We start from the raw sequence: 20,297 nt of genomic DNA on the forward strand, positions 1-20,297 counted from the left end.
TTTACCAGGTTATCGATTATATAACTTGTCGAAATGAACTCTATTCTATGGAGTTATATATAACTATAATTTAATAGCACGCATATATGCGCATTTATTTGTTAATTAATTAATTAATTTATTTGCTAGATTTTCCCCGGCAATTTGTGTTCAATTAAAGATGGTCTAAATGACAATTTTACGCAATATTCTAAGATGGTAATTATATTTCAACCTGTTTTTTTCACTAAAGTTTTAAACACAACATCTGTTCTGATGTCTACGTATGAGGCACGTACACCTTTCAGTATTACACTACACATCGATTTTCATGTTCTGTGTTATATTTAATCTTCAAAGTCTGAGAACAAATTTGTCAATGTGATTATATAAATGACACCTCGGAAATCATAATTTCATGAACAGGCTTAAGTAGTTCAACTTACAATGAGACAGAACTTATATTGAAATGAACACACTCAAACACGGAGAACATTTTGCATCACTTGGATCTATTTTATTCACATAGACTACCCGCCTCCTGTCTCGATTATGTCACACAGATTTGGTGTCTAAATTTACGAGCAAACATTCTTATAAAAAAGGTTTATTATAATTCTGGCCGGTATATCGTAACAAAATTACACCTAAACACTGAAGATAGACATAAATTAAATTTGAGCAATCGAGATGCGTATGCGGAGAAATCCACAGAGAATAGGATGCAGTCTCTCCTATCGAATGGCTTACGTTCACTTGACACATATTTCAAGTGTAAAAGTGAATGTATTTCGAAAGAAAGTCGTATTATTTCAAGAATAGAACAACACAAACTGTCAAGGGCTATCTAAGCGTTTGACGACTGCTGGCTTGAAGGCTTGTTTCTGGGACTGAATTTGTTAAAGTTTAACGGTAAGTGTAAAGGTAAAGTTCTTCCAACATCCATTTACCACTTCACGAAGGCGTAGAAAGTGAAGGTAATGATTCACACATTTTTAAATTTGGGTTAGCTTCACGCTCCGGCCGATTTATCCCCGATACTCGCTTGATAAAAGGGTTTTAACCTCTGGGCGTGGAGAGGAAGAGAAGATTCTTAACAGTATTTGGATTATAAACTAGGTTGACCATCCCGAAGCTAGTATACAGATTAAGATATTCAGCTCATTCATTAGAAAATATAATTCTTTTTGGAACGACGATGTTGCAAGCGCCGGTGTCATTGACCGCGTGGTCTAAAACTTTCGTATCAATGGCTTCAATTCTGAGGCCACTGGTTCGAATTCTACTTGAAGCATAAATGTTTGCCCTCGTCTTCCTCCGCCGTTCTGCTCTATGTAGAAAGAGGCCTTGCGGCGAGCTGATCACTTGTACAAGGAGTACTGCCAAATATCTAAATCGATTCTGAATTGGAACAAGGCCTAATCCGTAGGAGTTTATGATGATGGCGTAGGCCTGCAGTTTATGCGTTCATTAACATAATAAGCGATTCCTGGAGAGAAAGGCTTGGATGACTCCACCTGTACGTGTACTAGAAATGAAAGTCATAGTTCAAGAACCCAGAATGTTTCATACAAAAAATAGGCGTGTGGTGAGTTGAGTACACGCAATTCAGGTCCAGTGGCGAATAAATAACATATTGTCGAGCTTTCTTTGCGATGTTACCGACATCAGACCGGTTCATCAGGAAGGGTTAGATCAGTTTAACACATAATCGAAATAGAAAGTGAGCAGATAAGTAAGTAACCAGTCACACCTTAAATATAAAGTATAACTGCATGGGACAGAATGCGACTAGGAAGCAACAGATTGCATCTGAACGTACTGTACGTGCTTTGGCTGTTGAGAGCACGTAATACGGACGTGGGCTGGGATGCCAGTCAGTCATTTTATTTATACTAGTAATTCTAGAACCAGTAAAGTCACGATTATGACAGGTCCAGGGCGAAGTTGCTACTTCTGGTTCAGCTTTGAGCTTTGAGCTCAGATGCCAGGCCACGGTGTCGATTTGTTCCGTGTAGTCTGGTAGAAGAGTTTACGGCCTTCCTCATCGCCCTGATGATGGAAACATTAATATCATCAGAAACCTCGGTCAATATCTACTAGACTACATACAATCTTTGTACTCGTCGCCAAGAAAACCTCAAATCTCACCTTTGCGTTTATAGCTTGAGTAAAATATTAAAACATTATTAAGAATATAAAGCAAGACAGATACTTTTATTTATGGCTTCAGATAATTGGCTAAAGTGGTTCTTAAATATCCGCTTTCACTGCTGTTTTAGGGAATGGTTTGCAATTTAAAAATTTCGTTAAAATCCTTTCACACAGAGTTTCACTCTGGATAAAGGACAGAGGAACATGACCTACCCACAAGGCAGTCAACTTTTTAGCTTCCTGTAAGGAATCAAAATAAATCAGAGTAAATGCAGGTATGTAATGAGTATTAAATGTCAAAGGAGGAGAATTCATGGTATGTGGTTCTTTCATGTTTGCTACTATTACTTTTTTCAACTGTTCGTAATGCACAAAAATAACGGAATCTGAGAGCTACAGCCGATGCACGTTTCACAATTACGAATTAATAAGAAACAAGGAAAAGTAAATTACAGCGACGAGTGAATGCGTGAAGAGATGTTGAAGCAATAAAACGTAAACAAATTTCTTGTGCCTGTGTTCAATGTAAAAACATACAGCGACAGCTGTACTTTCTGAAGATAGCAGAGATGGATCCAAAGAAACATGAATATTTAGACAAGAAAAGATAAATTTGCTGTTGCATATTTTGAAATGTATAACTCAAATGTAAAATAATTTGAATTTGATAGGTCATTACAAAAAGAGTATATAGACAAATTGACTATACCTGTACTGCTTCATCAATAAGGACCTTCAATTATACGCTCTTCAATCAAACAATAATTTTATTAAGAACGTAGTAACCAACTTTTCGATATTTTATTAACCTTACATCATTAAAGTGCATTCACTGTTTTAAATGTAGAATTTTAAGTATTTATGGTACAACCTAGTTAGTGTAAATTACGTAATATAATAATGAGATATATTGACAACCCTTGATGACGACCGGTAGCGACCGAAAGATGTCGGAATTTGTTGAATTAATTATTATTAAAACAATTACATGAGATGTTGTATGTGTAATTCACTTCTTCTTCTTCTTTATTACGCCGTCTCCTTAACAGGAGGTTGGCGATATATTATGAACAGGATCCTTCCATCCTTTTCTCGGACTGGGACCTGTTCATATACGTTCTTGGCAGATGATCCAGAAGTGGTTTGCCATTGCCTTCTTCTGTGTGTGAATGGAGTAATTGTTGGTATGCCACGGAGAAATCGGAGAAGCCCCGGAGGAAAACTCCGTGTTGCCTAGACCATAGCCTTGCCCAACACAAGTTATAAATTCGGGCACCGCCGGGAATCGAACCCGGGACCCCAGGATTACATGGCCAGCGTTGTAATTCACTACCTGTGTTTAATACTGTAAGATTTGGAAATTCGAAAATGGCTGTCTTCTGGGTTGTTGCGCTTCAGAAGTGCTTGCTGCTTCCATCACCAAGGCGATAAGATCTGTTACTTACATAACAATGAATGTCATTTACTTCAGCTAAACCGAAATGTCACCCTTTTATCCGACTTCAGGAACGAACATCGTTTTATTTTTGGGTTGGATAAGCTTGTGTCATCCGTAAACATTATTTCTGTGACAAAAAGAAAAGTGACTACTCAGTTTCAATTTTACTTTCGCCTTTCGTAATTAAAAGAATTGTGAAACGCGTTCTGTTTGTGAAAATAAATATTACAACGAATAAGATCTGACCTGTCTTTAACAGACACGCAGATACACGCTTTAATTAGTACTTACAGACTACAGCAAAGTTCACATCTGAAGGCAGTGAAGAGTAACACGCGAAGTTCTTACGAGTACACACACGCGTGTGAATATCTTCTGGACGTTGTTTGTAATTAACAAGCTCCTATGTAGTTCAGAAGGAAGCTGAGAAGTTGTCATGAATCGCCCTGATGACGGAGGCAGTATGACCTCAGAAACGTTGGTAAACATCGACCAGACTACACAGCGTAACAACCCAGAAGACAGAAATCTTCGGGGTAGAATGTCTTGACGAGTTGATCGACACTTCACGGAAGACTTTGTCACCGTGGATTTCGTCATTATAGGCGAGACTGACAGTAGAATTTATCCTTTTTCTTCCTACCTAAGAAATAAAATGAACAGTAAATGCTGTCTAAAGGAAATAGAAGAACGATGAAATGTTGAATCATTCTGCAGAATGAAATCTGTCGCATGATTGACCAGCTTGTTCGAGCGATAACTAATTGCTGTTCATTCATCCATCTAGCTTAAGCACGGAAGTTAGCTTAACGATGTTGTGGTTTACAGAGTGGACAATATTACGATTCCTGTAATGCAACAAGTTTGAATTCAATGTGCAATAACAATTTGTCATCTTGAACGGTATGTTACGTGTACAAACAATAGGATTTTCGTCTTCCGGCATTCCAGTTCATCCAAATGACCGGTTGATAGGCAGAGAAGATAATTACGTCATAGCTTTGCGGCGACAAAGATTATGAAGTTGGCCTACACTTCCGCGTGTCTGCCCATCATTAGACACAGTTTTGTAACAAGAGAAGGCTGGAGAGATCACCATTATGATAACTACGCCTGTGTCCATGTCTTTCTACGGGATTTTGTTCTACACTTTCGCTTTAAAGTTTCATAAAATGTTTAATTGCGCAGTAGGTTCGTAGAAATAATCATAGACTGCAGTAAGGCACTGACAAGAATGCCATCTACAGTTCCCGAGATTTTCTTGTTTGTTAACGACACTGTCACGTATGTGAAGAATTAAAAATTAATGGGAAAGTTACGGAAGGAAGACGTAGTGGCCAAATTTTAAAGGTATATCCCGATATTTACCTGGAAGGGCTGAGAAAAACCATGAAAAATCTGAATCAAGATGGAGAGACTGAGAGTTCTCCGAGTCGAGATTTGAACCCGTGACTTCTAGAATACGAAGCGAAAGTACTACCCACTCAAGCGCGATGCTCTGAAAGTTGCTTCTCTGTTATTTAACAAGACTGTATCAAATACAGAATTTATGTAAAGTTCTGTTATGGTATAATACTGTGACCAATGAGTCAGAGGGCGCAACATTTCTGAAGTACTTCTGAGCAATCATTCCTACTTTAAGATTCGGACCATCATTGTCAAAGGAGGAAGCCAGGCAGTCATAAATATCATGCCAAAGGGGTGGTCAGATGCATATGACGAGGCGGTATTTTTAAGTTTTTTTTTTGTTTCTAAACAGAGCACAAAGAATTCTGTGCGTTAAACGTTATTGTAGAACGAGAAACTTTTAAAGCAACATGACTGCACTAACCGAAATTAGAATTACGTGTCAACACTCATCTCAAAGTTATAAAGTACAGGGAATCTCCTTAACTCACTATCAGGATAAGGATTTTCTTACAGACGTGGAACTCAGATTTTCAAATTTCATAATAGCACCCAGCATGATATTGAATATTTCATTTACTGCTCAATAAAACATCGGAAAAAATCCGAATATGTTACTTCACATGAGAAATGTAAACGGAAGTTATAAATTAATATAAACTTGAAAATTTCAAGCCGAAGAAATAAGTACAAAACAAACAAATGGGTAATTGACTGATTTTACTATAGAGTTTGCACTTGACCTTTTCCACAATACAAGCTTCATTACTCACAAGATAACGCCTACACTGGCTACTGCCGCGACCCTATGTCCACCTAGAAGCCCCTTTCCACTGATGATCTCATAATCATTCCAGAGGTCACAACCCCAAGAGAAATCATCTTTGCATTCGACCTAACTTTCTCAACAGCAGTCGACTTTTCGTGTGCATAAGAACACGAAACTTGGGTCACTTTAAATTTAAATTTAGGTTTGACTCCAACAACGTCACGTCAATGACATCGGATGTGAAATATAAGGCCCACATTCGTCACTCAGCTGTGCTGGAAGGTTGATTTCAGTTTGGAAACGACTAATATCGTGCGAGAACATGCGACATTACAGGCCGGTTTTCAAACACCGAAAAGTAACTGTAAAAATATTCCAACCTACTCCATTGCTCTTCAAAGCAAAAATCCGGTATGGTCAGAATTCGTCGGTGTACAATAACTGAAAGAGTGGCACAATCGCACAGTGAAATTCTTAACGTGACGTAAAACGACTGGTCGCTTAGGCTCGATACACTTTGCACCAAATATTGTTAGTAATCAGAGCTACGAAAACGCAGTAAGCATGAGAGATGAGAAAAGCGATCAAGGTTTTGGCCTGGAAGCCTGAAGGAAAGTGACCACTCAGAAAAGGGCTTACCAAGATTTAGGTGGTAGAGGAATGTTAAAGTGAGTTTTAAAGAAATTAGATTTAAGAATGTGGACTGTATTCATGTACATCAGAACAGAGACAACAGCGGGATCTTAGTGAAAACTCCAAAGGACCTTTGGGTTCCATTAAAGGAGGGGTCAAACAGACCTCTGCTCCAATGTTATTAACATCGAAAATTTGTAGACATGTTCTTACGATTGTTACGTATATTTCAACAATGCTTTCTATAGAGATAATATGACACAGAATGAATAATATCATGAATGGAAAATAGGTAAAAATTTGGAAGTCCTGCTACACCGGAACAAATATTCTCCAAAATCTTTTGTCAAATTACGACGGTAACTCACTTGTGCCACTCATACGCGCATCGCGCCTGCCGGTACAGCATCCAGGGTCACGAAACAAGTGTACTTTGCCTTCGTCAGCATTCCCCACGATAAATACCCATCTTCATTCATGATGTTCATGCATCGAGTGTGAGTTCAAAGCAAGATAATTACAGCTCTCTCCTGCATTTAGGGGTCAAAACACTGACAGTGAGTGGCTAGACAATAGCACATTATAGTCATCTTCAATTTCGTAAAAAGTCATACGTTAATCCTTTGAAACTTTAGTCTGTTTATGTTAAGATGGATCAAATGCGTTTCTATTTATATGTTCATAACTTAATTATGGTTACAGAATGTACAAATTCTAATAAAAATATTATAATGAATTATAATTTTGCGAAACCTAAATTTATGTTCCCTCCGTTAAAAATTAGTGTCCATTGCTACTCCCCCCTTTCTTTTCTCTCCCTCTCTCTCTTCTTCAGCATCAAAGGGTTAACGGAACTGAATGTAGTCCGGCAGAAAAGGACATGTACCGTATACGGACAAAATTCTGCAAAGGGTCTATTAAACACAACCAAAACAATACGATCTGAATGAGGAACAAGAGTTAATGAGTTAAAAATAAAGAGAGACAAGAAATATAAATAAATTAAGAACTTACACAAGAAGACACCTCGATGGTGGTCTTGTGGTTGTGATACCGTGGGTACCGATGTTTCGAAGGAATATATTACCGCCATCTTCACGGCGTCATAACTAAGAAAACCACCATCGACATCTTCATCGCTGCGAGAACCTCGAATCTTACAAAGGATAATGTAATAAGTTCTGCGTGTTTCGATCCGGAATGTCAAGACCGAGAGACATCCGATGCAGCGCTGAAGTAGGTCGCTGTCGACTGTCCTAACAAGTAGATCGGTCGAGACCTGGCCTCGCGCGGATAAACACTACACCAAGAATCGTGCCGTCTTTGAGACTTTCCAATGCAAGGATAAATGTTCCATACTTCATTCATAATCGTGTTCATACTACGTCCCTGTATCGAACTTTCAGTTCAGAACAAAGATTATCATTAGTCACTGACACGAAGTGCGGCAACTGACTTTCTGCAGCAGAAGCTAATAGTACGCTCAGCTAGTCGATAACTTCCCTATCTTTTACGAAACCCTAAGGTTCATTATCGTATTCACAAGAAACCGCCACTGGTCCTTATCCTGAGCCAGATGATTCCAATCTACATCCTCCAAACCTACTTCTGAAACACATTTTAATAATATCCTCCCATCTTCCTAGTGGTCTTTTACTTCAGGCTTCACAGCTACAATTTTATACGCGTAAACTGCGTAAAATCCTTGAGAAAACCCCACACTTGCTACAAACCAGCACTGCACTGTCTGAAATGCTCTGTCGAATATCAAGTCATAAACAGATTTTATTCAGTCCGAAAACTGAACTGAACGCTCCACAGTTTTAACCATGCGTGTGGGGTTACAACGGAGAAAATCTGGAATTCGCAGGTCGAATCGTGTAAACAAACCGAGCCTTCGATTAGACTGGAGTGGGGGGGGGGGGGGGGGGGTCGTCTGCGATCAGGACACAGAGAATTCTTTTTATCAAACATGATTTCGAAACATTATCAAGGAAAATCGGCATGAGCACGTAAACTTATGGAAGAGAAATATAAGAAGCGTATTGAAGCGTGAATTTAGTTCGGAGAAGCAATTAGGTGCACTTTCAAGGAGTAAGATTCATTGCGTCATTCAACAAACTGGTCAGAGTAACAGTTGAATAGTTATATAAGCCAACTGCGCTATCCTCTTAATGATGTGGTCATATCCTAGATTATTTTAAAATTACTTGATTGCTAAATTGGATAAAAAACAATGCAGTTTATTGTGAAGGTACATCAGACAGCCATCTGCTACTTCAACTGAAATTTAGAATGACCAAGCTTGTCTTGAAGCTGTCCATAGATTGTACTCTTCGCCAAATATGATTACAGTGGTGAAATAGAAGATGGCTGGAATAAGTAGCATGCACGGGAAAGATGTGTATAACACATCAGTCGGAATACCCGAAAGCCGTATGTAGGGGGATAATATTAAAATTAATGAGGATGAGGACTCTATTCGACTCATTGCAGGGCCTTGCAGTTGGTTCTTATAAACACACTAATAAACCCATGTGTTCCATAGAACACCAGAAATTAGGTGACTAACTGAGCAACTATTAGCTTCAAGACGGACTCCGTTCCACGAGTCTGAAAATCAAGAATAGACCGAAATCAATCATATCTTAGAGAACAATAAAAATGTGTTAATTTTGCAATGGTAAAAATACATATCAAATATATGAAGACACATGACGAACTAATGTTTGGAATACACTATATGACTGTCCCTATATACTTAGTTTACGGCAGTCAATTTCATTAGATGAATTGCCGGATCAATTACCAAGAATATTCCACTTTCATTTTTGCTCTGACGCTGTGAGTGGAACCGCCCTACATCTCTCATGTGCCTCTACTGTCACGCCCCAAGAGCCATCCATGCTTTCCACAAGCATCATACAGGGTTGACGGACTGCAAATGGCGTGAAATTGCCAGGTATTAAATTCCGTAAATACGTACGCTCTCTTCAACCAACGGTACACAAGTGTAACGAACTCTTTGGCACACTAGCAGCGTCTCTACTGTTGATGGTTTAAAGAAACTGAGTGAACTGAAGTGTTTTGAGTCTGTGATATTAATTGGTAATTACTGAAAAGAGAAAACTCAGTTACTTCAAGACAATGTTTGAACTACTGGAGTTACATAGCAATTTTATGTGATGTAGTTAAGATGGCTTATTGGAATTGAGGGGGAAAGCAATCGGTGCCTATTATCACCTTGATATCTGAGTAAAACAACGGAAAACTGTCAGAATAGCCGGCCCCACTCGGGATTCGAATCGCGCACCGGTACCACTCAAATACGAGTAAGAATTGCTACCTCTGTGCCAAACCATTCGGTGACGATCGAAGTAACTGTGGAGTAATTTTGAAGAAAAGTGGAAAACCCAAGAAAATTTGTCCTTGCAGACAGCAGATGGATCGTCCGGGTCATGAACCAGAGAAATAACACAATGCAGGACAATACGGCGAAGAGGGAATGATGATTACTGGTTTTCAGGCAGAAATAAAATTGGAATTTGGGAATGTGCGCACTCATAGTTTCCGCATTATAGTGAAACAGATAATTATAAATAGTTTTGTCTGGAAATATGAAATCAAAACTAATTTTAAATTTAACTGGGTAAGTCTGGAGGTGAATCTCATAGGAAAATTTTATCGGATACTTCTCGTTGTCTGAGATACACTCCACTGACATCTTTCATTGCATCCTTTTCGAGGTTACATGCGATAGTTGGATCTAATACAACCAGCAGACCACCGGAGTGGTCCACTGTGACAATGCCATCTGAAGATAGAAATACAGTCAACTCCCGAAACAGTGTGTATCATATATATCATAGACAACGGTCGATGTCCAACATAACACCGGTGTAATAATTCAACAGTCGTCAAAAAACGTTTGAGAATCATTGTCGTTATTATTATTATTAGTGTTCTGTCTGACGACAGGTCCATATGAACAGCATCCTTCAATCCTTTTCTCGGACTGGGACCTGTTCATATACGTTCTTGGCAGAAGTGGTTGGCCATTGCCTTCTTCTGTGTGTGAATGGAGTAATTTTTGGGATACCACGGAGAAACCGGGGAAGCCCCGGAGGAAAACTCCGTGGTACCTGGACCACGGCCTTGCCCAACACAAGATATAAATTTGGGCACTACCGGGAATCGAACCCGGGACCCCAGGATTACAAGGCCAGCGTTGGAAGATAATTCATATCGACTTCTCGTACCGTGTCCAAATTCCGTCAGTGCCTTATCTGGAATTCTTATCTGAATGTTGTTGGCGGTGATATTATATCACTGTCTTCTTTGCTTTTAACTTTATTTATTCTGTATTTTCGAGTCTATAAACACTTTAATAAGCCTTATAACTCGCCACGTTTAGGAGACTGGATCTTCCTTCGTTCTTAATAGCCGTTAAGGTACCATTCAGTTGATAGAATATTGTTAAACAGTTAACTACCCACCTGTTATTTTTGTGGTAGTCTTCAATCGAAAGACATTCATTAGAAACCTGACCTTCCTCTCATTCTAGCTTTCCTTATAAAGAGTCAGAAATGAGGGATTAGAGGAGATCTCGGAGAAATTGGTTATGATAATGTAGATTAAAGTAACTTTCTCACGAAAGGCCGAAGACGGATAAATTTGCTGCAATGGCGAACTTAGGGTGCCATAACACGATAGAAAGCAGATGCAATGTGAAAGTAAGTTGGGCATCGTGAAGTGAAAATACTGTGCTAAAATCTCATTTGATAAATGGTGGGACTTTCTTTTTTGATAGAGATTAGTAATCCCTTGAACAGTAATCTTAATTTAAAACTTAGCGTCAAGTTGTCAAGTAACCCAAACCTCTGACCAAATGACCAATTTGCATCGGAGCGTAACGCTAATAAGCAAAAATAGGAACCTTGCTTGCGTATTAAACACATCATGTATCTGCTTGGTACAGAAACCTGTCGAGTTCTGTAAAAGTTCTCGAATGATATTCCTTTCACTTACTGGTCACAGTCAATGCCTCAGAAGATGATTAAGATGATTCTGCAAGTAACAACGTGATTACACTTTCGTATGCAGTAGTTACTTACACACAAGGACTTAGTTTATACAGCTTGCCAAGAATATTTGCTTCAGCCACGGGAGTTAAATTAATACATCTGTTAATTCACTGACTGAGGAACATCGTGATTTTCCCCGAGTACCTCAACGCTGGAATGTTTCATAACCTCTCATTTTCCAGTCCCTTCCAGTTCATCATATAGGCCTATAACAGTAATCTCAGCCATGTTATTCTGCGTAACTTCGGTTTATAACATCTCGTCACATAAAATGACTGTTTTCTGGGTTGTAGCGCCGTGGTCTAGTGGAGATTTACCAACGTTTCGGAGGTCCTTGCTGCTTCCATCATGTTGCATAAATTGCAGAAATAAATAGGTTACGTATCTAATATAACATGTAGTCTTCTTTTAGGTTGTTACATATGTCATTAAATAAAGTTACAACAGATGTTTAAACTATAGACCTTGTTAGAATTTTTACTGACGGTCAATTTGAAAAAAAACATGGGTTTGAAAGCGGTAGATGACGTTTCTTCAAGATACCGGGGCCTGAGGAAGATCACGACTTTTTTGCCAGGATAACCAATCCCGAGACTATACAAGGACCCCAGTACTAAACACCAGATGCATTAGTTTCAGAGCTTTTATGATTTTATTCTGGCTTAAGAGTTTTATTTCTACTAACGTCGCGAACAAACGCGAATTGAATTGCGTCTATTAAAAATACTACAAGGAAATTAATATTCTTTTAAACGTTATAATAATTTTTTGATATAGAAGTAAAATACTCTATAAGAACTATATTTGGTGGACTTCACAATACACTTGAAGCTCGATAAGACATTGTGCACACTTTATAAATACAGGTTATACGCGCAGAGTTCTAGGGATGGTAATAAAAGGTACGGAAAATTACACCATTTTGTATTTATTATGTTCTTTTATCCGTGTGAAGTATGCAGTTCATTATTCTTGATATGTAAATGCGGTCATCACATGAAAAATAACTGTGAATAAAAAGGTGTACGAAAATGTAATCTCTCTGTATAATCAAAACGCCATTGTTTATCACTGAAGAGAAATTAAGATTAAGACAAGGAAAATACAGTAGCATTTCACTACATGTAACTTCTTGGAAGAAGAAATCAAGCCCATTTGTATACGGGAAAAAAGTTGAATATCTTCAAGTTTCTGAATGAATTGTTTTACGACAGCTGCTAATGAACACGCAAAATGTCCTCAACTTTCACTAGCAGCTGCCTACAGTCGTTCAGATAAAAAGAACGACTGTTTTAATTCTCTTTTATCGAAAGGTTAAATCTTATGTTTACCAAAAGGCATTTATTATAAAACATAAATTGAAACACGTGTTTCCTACAAGGTCAAAGACACGTGTTCATGAACTACACGCTTATGGGTGCACGTAATTTGCAACGGACCGTGTTACCCCACCCCAAACAGAAAACGAACAACTAATGGATTATTAAGAAATGCGCCCTTTCAACATTATAATTGTAAGTGATCAATTATCACAAAGAGACTACACCAATGAGGATTTATACTATTCATTATACTATTGTCATTTTTCAATGCTGCATGATCTGCCCATCCCATTCTCCTCGATTTGATCACGCAAATAGTATTTGATGAAGAATACAAATTTTCAAACGTGTCATTATGTGATGTTCTCCAACATTCTGTTACCTATGTCCCTCGTACTTGGGTCCAGATATTTTCTCAGAATCCCGTTCTGAAACATCCTAAATATGCGTTATTTCGTCGGGTCTACATGTAGAAAACTTTACACCAAATACAACAGCACACACGTATTTTGGGTTTTAAAATGATTTATATAATATATTATAAGTCTGATTAATAGGTACGTGGTAATTTAATTTGTTTTTGGTTTAAACCAGTCAATATAGCTGTCATAACTTCATTGGAACTTCGGTCGTATGAATGATTTAAATTTAGACCTATCAGTTTAAAAATTCTGTCGTATGAAAAAGGTCAGATGATAACCATTTAGGTTGACACACGTTGTCATAATAAAATAACACTTTTTGAATAGATAATTTATCCCAGTAAAACAATAAATTGTTACCGAATGCTGCAAAAATGTTCATGATTCTTTTTCACAGGATTTTTAAAGAGGCGGTAGTGTTCTGTTTCAAAACAGTGTGTAGGCGTTCGTCTGGAGAGACTCGAAAGAAACACGACAGATATTAGGATATTCGGATCCTTTCCCGGAAGCAAAATGAATTATTACATACTACAGACGTATATGGAAATAAATTAATAAAATATGTAACATTAACTTTAGGACAAGGTTACTTTTGAAGGCTACAGTAACGTAATACCGCAGTTAGGTCAGATCGTGCGTATAATACATCGATTTAAGCATGACAAGCGTGCTTACTTCGAAACGGTCGGGGCCAGTTACAAATCTGAAACATTTCGAGTCGAGACTTTGACGAGGTGGAATGTGGGGATTAAGAATACAGGACGGCCTTGATTGATCTACACGGCACTGGGCCACAAACAAATTTCTTTTAAAGGCCTCATCTATATCGATTTGTTATGTTTTTAATTCCAGACCAGTTTATATGATTAACGCATACCACTACACATGATCACGCCCTCTGCCTTATATAGAGTGTCCAGTGACTTTGTCTGAATACTTGAGAACTTTATCCCTTAAGTCACTCCCAGTCACAAATGTAATCATATTCTTAACGGATATTTTAAATTCAATTTAATTTGAACCTTAAGTATTCATACGTCTTGTAACATAGAAAATTCGATGACCTATTTCCCATTTTCTACATTTTTGTTTTCATTCAATGTATTTTTCATGTGACTCCATACATTAAGTGAGGTCCGGTAACACCTGTGGCAAATTCTGCAGACCACCACGACCAATCCAACGGGGATGAAACTTATCATTCAGGTAGTCCGTCACGTGTCGACTGATCTTTAAGTTCTATCGGTACCACCGTAACTGTTAAGAATTGTACCCATGTTCATAAGACATTTCTAATAGGAAATTACCTCAGGAATAAGATCCTAAAATAATGATAGACCCACTGGACACTCTATATTAAACCCGGATACATCGGTGTCGAAACTACCTTGGGTTGAGCCCACATGATTATAGAGCCACTGGTACACGCCCAACTGTAACGTCAACAGATGTTTGATTTCCTATCTGCACTTGGTACAATCTTCAAGGTCATAGCATAATTCCTCACACCTTAAGTATATTACAGAGGTTCTCAACCCGCGGCCCGGAGATGTATTTTGTGTGGCCCACGTACTTTCTTGTACTCCTGTGTCATAGGTATGATGAAAAACAGTTTCGTGATGCTAGAAAACATGTCTTGTTGATGCCTCCAGTGCATAGCAGTTCCTGTCGCTGATATTAAAATATTACTCAAGCAGAAGAAACGTTAAATATCCCACAATCGATTGATTTTGTTAAATAAAATTATTGATTAGTATGTGAGTATTTGTTAAATACCTACTAGTTCCAGTTCAGTAACATCTTAAATAAAATGTAATAGATTTTCAATAAACTGACCTCATTTACAACTTGTTTATGAAAATGGTCTAGAAACCCTGACGTACCACGTATATCCAGAGGCCAATAGATGTTTCATTTCACCAGTCAGACTAGAATTATATTGGCCAGATTTTTCTGAAACAGTACCTACGTATCCCGATGTAATAGTTCCACACAAATACGAGGTGCGATCGGAAAGTTTAAAGACTGTGTCAATAGAGGGCGAACCGGATGTAGTACGAGCTTCTGCCGCTAGGGGGTGCGGCCTACATTCATAGTGAATCAGTGTGCCAGCCGGCATCATCGAATTAGCATTTGTTTCTTAGTTACGGGCGTTTTGGTAGTGCATTACACCGACCCTCCTGCGATTTCGGAATGGCGTGTGCATCAAATTTTGCCAAAGACTCGCCAAAACGGCTACGGAAACCTATGAAATGCTAAAGCAAGCATTTGGGGAGTCCGCAATGGGTCGTGCACAAACTTTTGTGTGGCATTCACGTTTTAAAAATGGCCGAACCTCTGTCGATGATGACGAGCGTTCTGGACGACCATCTTCGAACACAACGCCCGAAAATGTTACGAAGATTCGGCAGGCCATTCACGAAGATCGACGTCGTACCATCAACGACTTGTGCGACATTGTTGGGATAGGCTATGGGACCTGTCAGCTGATTCTAAAGGAAGAACTCCACATGCGACACAGCATGACAGCGCGCCAGCGCACACCGCCCTCAAAGTTCGGCAGTTTTTGGCCTCAAACACCATGGCCGTCATTCCGCACCCTCCTTATTCGCCGTGTGACTTCTTCCTCTTCCCAAAGATGAAAATTCAGCTAAAGGGAAGGAGATTTGAGACGATAGAAGAGATTCAGGCAGAATCGCAGATGGTGCTTGACAGGCTGACAAAGAAAGATTTCCAGGGATGCTTCCAGGCTTGGCAGCGGCGCTGGGATCGTTGTGTTCACTCCCAGGGGAACTACTTCGAGGGTGATGGATGAATTTAATACCTGAGATAAGTGTACGGGTTTTTATAGGCGCAGTCTAGAAACTTTCCGATCGCACCTCGTATGTATCATGCAGGCATACAATGCATTGAACTGCTGTTATCGGCAAACAAATGACTACAACTGAACTGTACAGTGAAGAAGTGAGTCACTAGTAGCAGCAGCTGTTAAAAACTTGGATATGTCGAAACAAATTATGTGAAACAAAGCCAATGCATTTTACTCTAATTTATTTCCCTATATTCTGACGTTCAAATACGTCAGTGTCACGTTAATAAAGATCCTTGTTCCCGTACAACATGAATAATCGCCCTGATGATGGCGGCAGTAAACACCTCTGAAAGCCAGTAAACTTCTACTTGACTACACGGCGCAACATCCCAGAAGACAACAATCTTTATATGGTAATCGCGCCCTGAATTCTCCGCTCACACACCATGAAGATTGACCTAGAATGAATTCAGAATGAAGATTCTTTGTATTCTTTCTTCTGTGTCACTTTCGCATTATAGCCTACGAAAATATGTAGGTAGTCATCATCTGTAATTTTATCTGCGTTTTGTGGTTGTGAGAAAATCAAACAGGTTAAAAGAGTAACGAGATTGGAATAAACGGTTCGATCCATTTAAACAAACAATGTTGATCGGATTTTTTTTAAAATGTTCTTAGTTACTAAACTGATCAATAAAAATCTCCTTATATTGAATCCAAAAGTTCATTACCATATTCATAAAAAACAAAACAAATTAATTCAGTCCGTATTTTCACACCCTATTTATATAATATTTTTCAATAAAATACTCCAATCTGCGCCTATATTTCCAAGTGCTACTTTCCCTTCAATTTAACAACAAAAATTATGCTATATTTTCCTCACGCGTGCTATAAGAGACTTTCCAAATAAGTCGCTTGTGTCACTTAAATGTTTATCTGTCGTTAGGATTGTGTCGAAGTTTGTACACGAGTACCAGGACAAGATTCAGAAATTAACTCAGACACTATCTGTTTCGTTTCACAATGTATGTAACCACTCCATACTTCATTCGATCTATAAAACAGATAGAACGTCGTTAAATAATCAATGATCACTCAAACTTGGTAATAATAAAACAGGCGGGCTAATACATACAAAAGACGAGGGTCATAATGTCAATGCCACCATGTGCTGTGAAACTAGGCGTTTACCAGCATTTTAATGCCTTGAGCATTTGAACTAAAATGCCCTGACCCTGGTTATAGACTGACAATTTGTAGTTCCCCCAAATGATTGGGTGTGTCCCAATGTTCCACTGCGTTGAGCTGAATAAAGAACCTTGAGCAGTTTCAAGGTTGATCTGACCGTGACATGTGTTTATATTACTCTGGACTCCCTAACGCATTATTGCCCGTTTTTGAACTCAGACGCAAGAAACAATGGTTTCTGTCTTTCCGGGCGGTACACGTGTAGCAGACGCACAGAATTGAGGTTAATTATTTGGAAATTGCGAGTCGGAATAGCGAAGTTGGTACAGGCCTACTGACTGGGCTACAAACTAGGCGAAAGGTCCTACATTCCCGCCAGGAACAGAGACTTTCCCTTTCTTTGGTGTCTACAGCGTTTTTGGGCCTTATCCAACCTCCGAGTAAACAAATACCAGAAGCCTATTTCTCCGGGGACATAGCGGCCGGATCGTGGATCTAGTAACTCACCTCAATCGAGTAAATTTCAAGAATGCATGGAGCTATCCCACAAAATTTCAATTGTGCTTTCGAATTCGTCAATAAAACCCTTTTATAAAATTTTAGATTTCAGGTTTTCACGGCGCTGGGTTGTTGCGCCATGTTTTCTGGTAGAAGTTTATAGGTTTGAATTGCTTGATAATGGAGGGAACAAGCACCTCTGAAACGTCGGCATACTTGTACGAGATTACACAGCACGACAATCCAGAAGACAGCAATACGCTCTTTTAAATTAAAAGCAGTTTCTAGAGCAACATGAAAGCAATTATTTTCATATTCGTGTTAAACAAAACTTTAAAATGCAAACTTTCGCTGGATTCACTGCTACTTTCTCCATTCTGTGCTTTTACGTGTATGTGTTTGCAGTAACGTAAGCGGTTTTTATGACAAATTAAGGTCTTTTATAAAGCACTATGTTAAGCAGAAAATAGTCTGTATTTCCATTTCTGTAACCTAGTGAACCTGAAGTTCTAGAGTTAAATATACATGTAGTTAAGTTATTATGGAGTCCAAACGCAGGAAATACTTGGGAAACTGGTTTCACCTATTAATACATAGCCTCAAGTAATTATGCACCGACACACACAAGGCATATTTTTTTGTTTTAATGAAATTCCATGTTCCAAGTACGTTTTTTATTCGAACGTTAAGCTTCTCTGCAAGCGAATGTAAAAACAAACCTAAGTTTTAAAAACTGTATCTCTATCAAATAATTTCCTTTTACATTTCCATCTTCCTGAACCAAATATTACAACAGATCTTGTTCTTAAAATCACAAACCTCATAAAGTGAAATGTTATAAACACCAATTCCATAGTACGTTATGACACAAAAAGTCATTATACGCCATTCTTCACCGCAGTGCCAACCTGACTGTAGAGTCTGTAAGACGTGTTTGGTGCACTACCACACAGCGGCGCCGTGGCTTAGTTGGTTAAAGCGCCTGTCTAGTAAACAGGAGATCGAGGGTTCGAATCCCTCCGGTGCCTACCACTGAAGGTGGTTTTTTTATTCATATTTTTATTCGTAAATACATTAATAGAACGATATTTGTGTATCATTTTCAGTTTTAAAGCAACTGAAATGGATTTCTTTAGCAAGGTTTTTATGCTAATATGAATGTTAGTTCAACCAAACAAGTATTTAACTTGTAGGTCAGTTTCCAAATATTATTTTTATAACTTAAAGAGCTAATTAATAACAGCACAATTATTTATCGACTTTTAATTACAGATATTAAAGAAGATATATACAAATAAAATTATAATAATAATAATAATTTAAAATAAGAGTAACCTAATAACATTTCGCGGCCCATATCACACCCATACACACTATAAATAACTAGTATTTTAAAAATTATAAACCTTCTTATTTTTTAGTTTTCTCCAGCCTTCGGTTGTTCCACGCCGAGTTTTTTTTATTTAGCCTACTACCTTGACAGGGAATTTAGTCCGTGTAAGGAAATTGCAGTGTTGTACATAGTAAATGACAGTCTGACACAAAAACCACCAAATAAGAAACGTTTATTTTTTGGGCATCTAATTTAACTTCTTTGCACAAAGATCCGCGTTCACAAAAATACGAACATGCTGAAGATGAGGTCTCCAGAAGCGTGCCTCGTCTGTTTCAGTACCCGTCTTGTGAAGTCATGCTATGTTCTGTAAGTCTGTTTGTAGATTCAACCGATCTTGTGAAGTTCTGAAGAACTGTAATAACCGAACATGGAATTATGCCAGCTAATGAAATTAGTTACGAAAAATCTTTTTAGATTAGTCATTAGTCAAATAAAAAGACGCAGTAATGAAGCACAGCTTTAGAAAGTGTTCATGGGAAACAGAACAAACTTTCAAGCATAATTCCTACCCTCAGCCAGAAGCTATAAGAAACGTGACAGGTTTAATAAAACTAAATTCAGAAAATATCTCATATGATCATAAGCACAGACTAATTCCATAAGAACAATATATTTAGGGGGCTAACAGACGCTCAGCTAGTTTAGAAATGTCCTGCACTTTATAGAACTCGAAGGTTCACTATCTTGTCCACAAGAGCCCAGGACTGGTCCCTATCATGGCTCAGACGAATCTAGTCCACACACTGCTTTTAAGACACATTTTAGTATCATACTTCCATCTATATTTCTCCTTAAGGTTTTCCTACTACAATTCGATTTGCATTTCTGATGTCACAAATGCGTTCAGCTTACACTGCCCAGACTACAACACATGCAATTTATATAAAGACACTTTAAATGTTAAATGCCATCACATATTATAACACAACACAAAGACAGTAAATCGAATGTCCCGGTAGAGTGGTTAGCATTCCTGCATCGTATTCGGAAGACGCCGGTTTCACTTCTCGGTCCGTAGATCGATTATAGTGCATTAGATGTCTCGTTGTTTTACTCAGTAACTCCAAGTAAATACCGAGATAGTACCTTACGTCAGGTAATGACTGCTTCCTTCCACATTCTTTGCAATTCATTAATCATCGTATCATTGGATGCTGTATAATCTGAGTTATTGACAACGGTCATTAAAAAA

At 38.3% G+C, this 20,297-nt stretch overlaps 1 protein-coding gene and 1 non-coding gene across 3 annotated transcripts in view; one reads left to right on the forward strand and one right to left on the reverse strand.

Annotated features, from left to right (window-relative positions):
• LOC110827124 (uncharacterized) overlaps positions 1-20,297 on the reverse strand; it is a 45,533-nt gene that overhangs the window by 14,567 nt on the left and 10,669 nt on the right. The gene's annotated exons all lie outside the window — the stretch shown is intronic.
• On the forward strand, positions 18,664-18,737 carry TRNAT-AGU (transfer RNA threonine (anticodon AGU)). Its single transcript has one exon. It is a non-coding gene; the product is annotated as a tRNA-Thr (tRNA).

The sequence above is a fragment of the Zootermopsis nevadensis genome, unplaced genomic scaffold (assembly GCF_977971745.1).
Source record: "Zootermopsis nevadensis isolate Lab colony 2312 unplaced genomic scaffold, Znev_1.0 Znev_ptg000021l, whole genome shotgun sequence".
NCBI classification, from domain to species: domain Eukaryota; kingdom Metazoa; phylum Arthropoda; class Insecta; order Blattodea; family Termopsidae; genus Zootermopsis; species Zootermopsis nevadensis.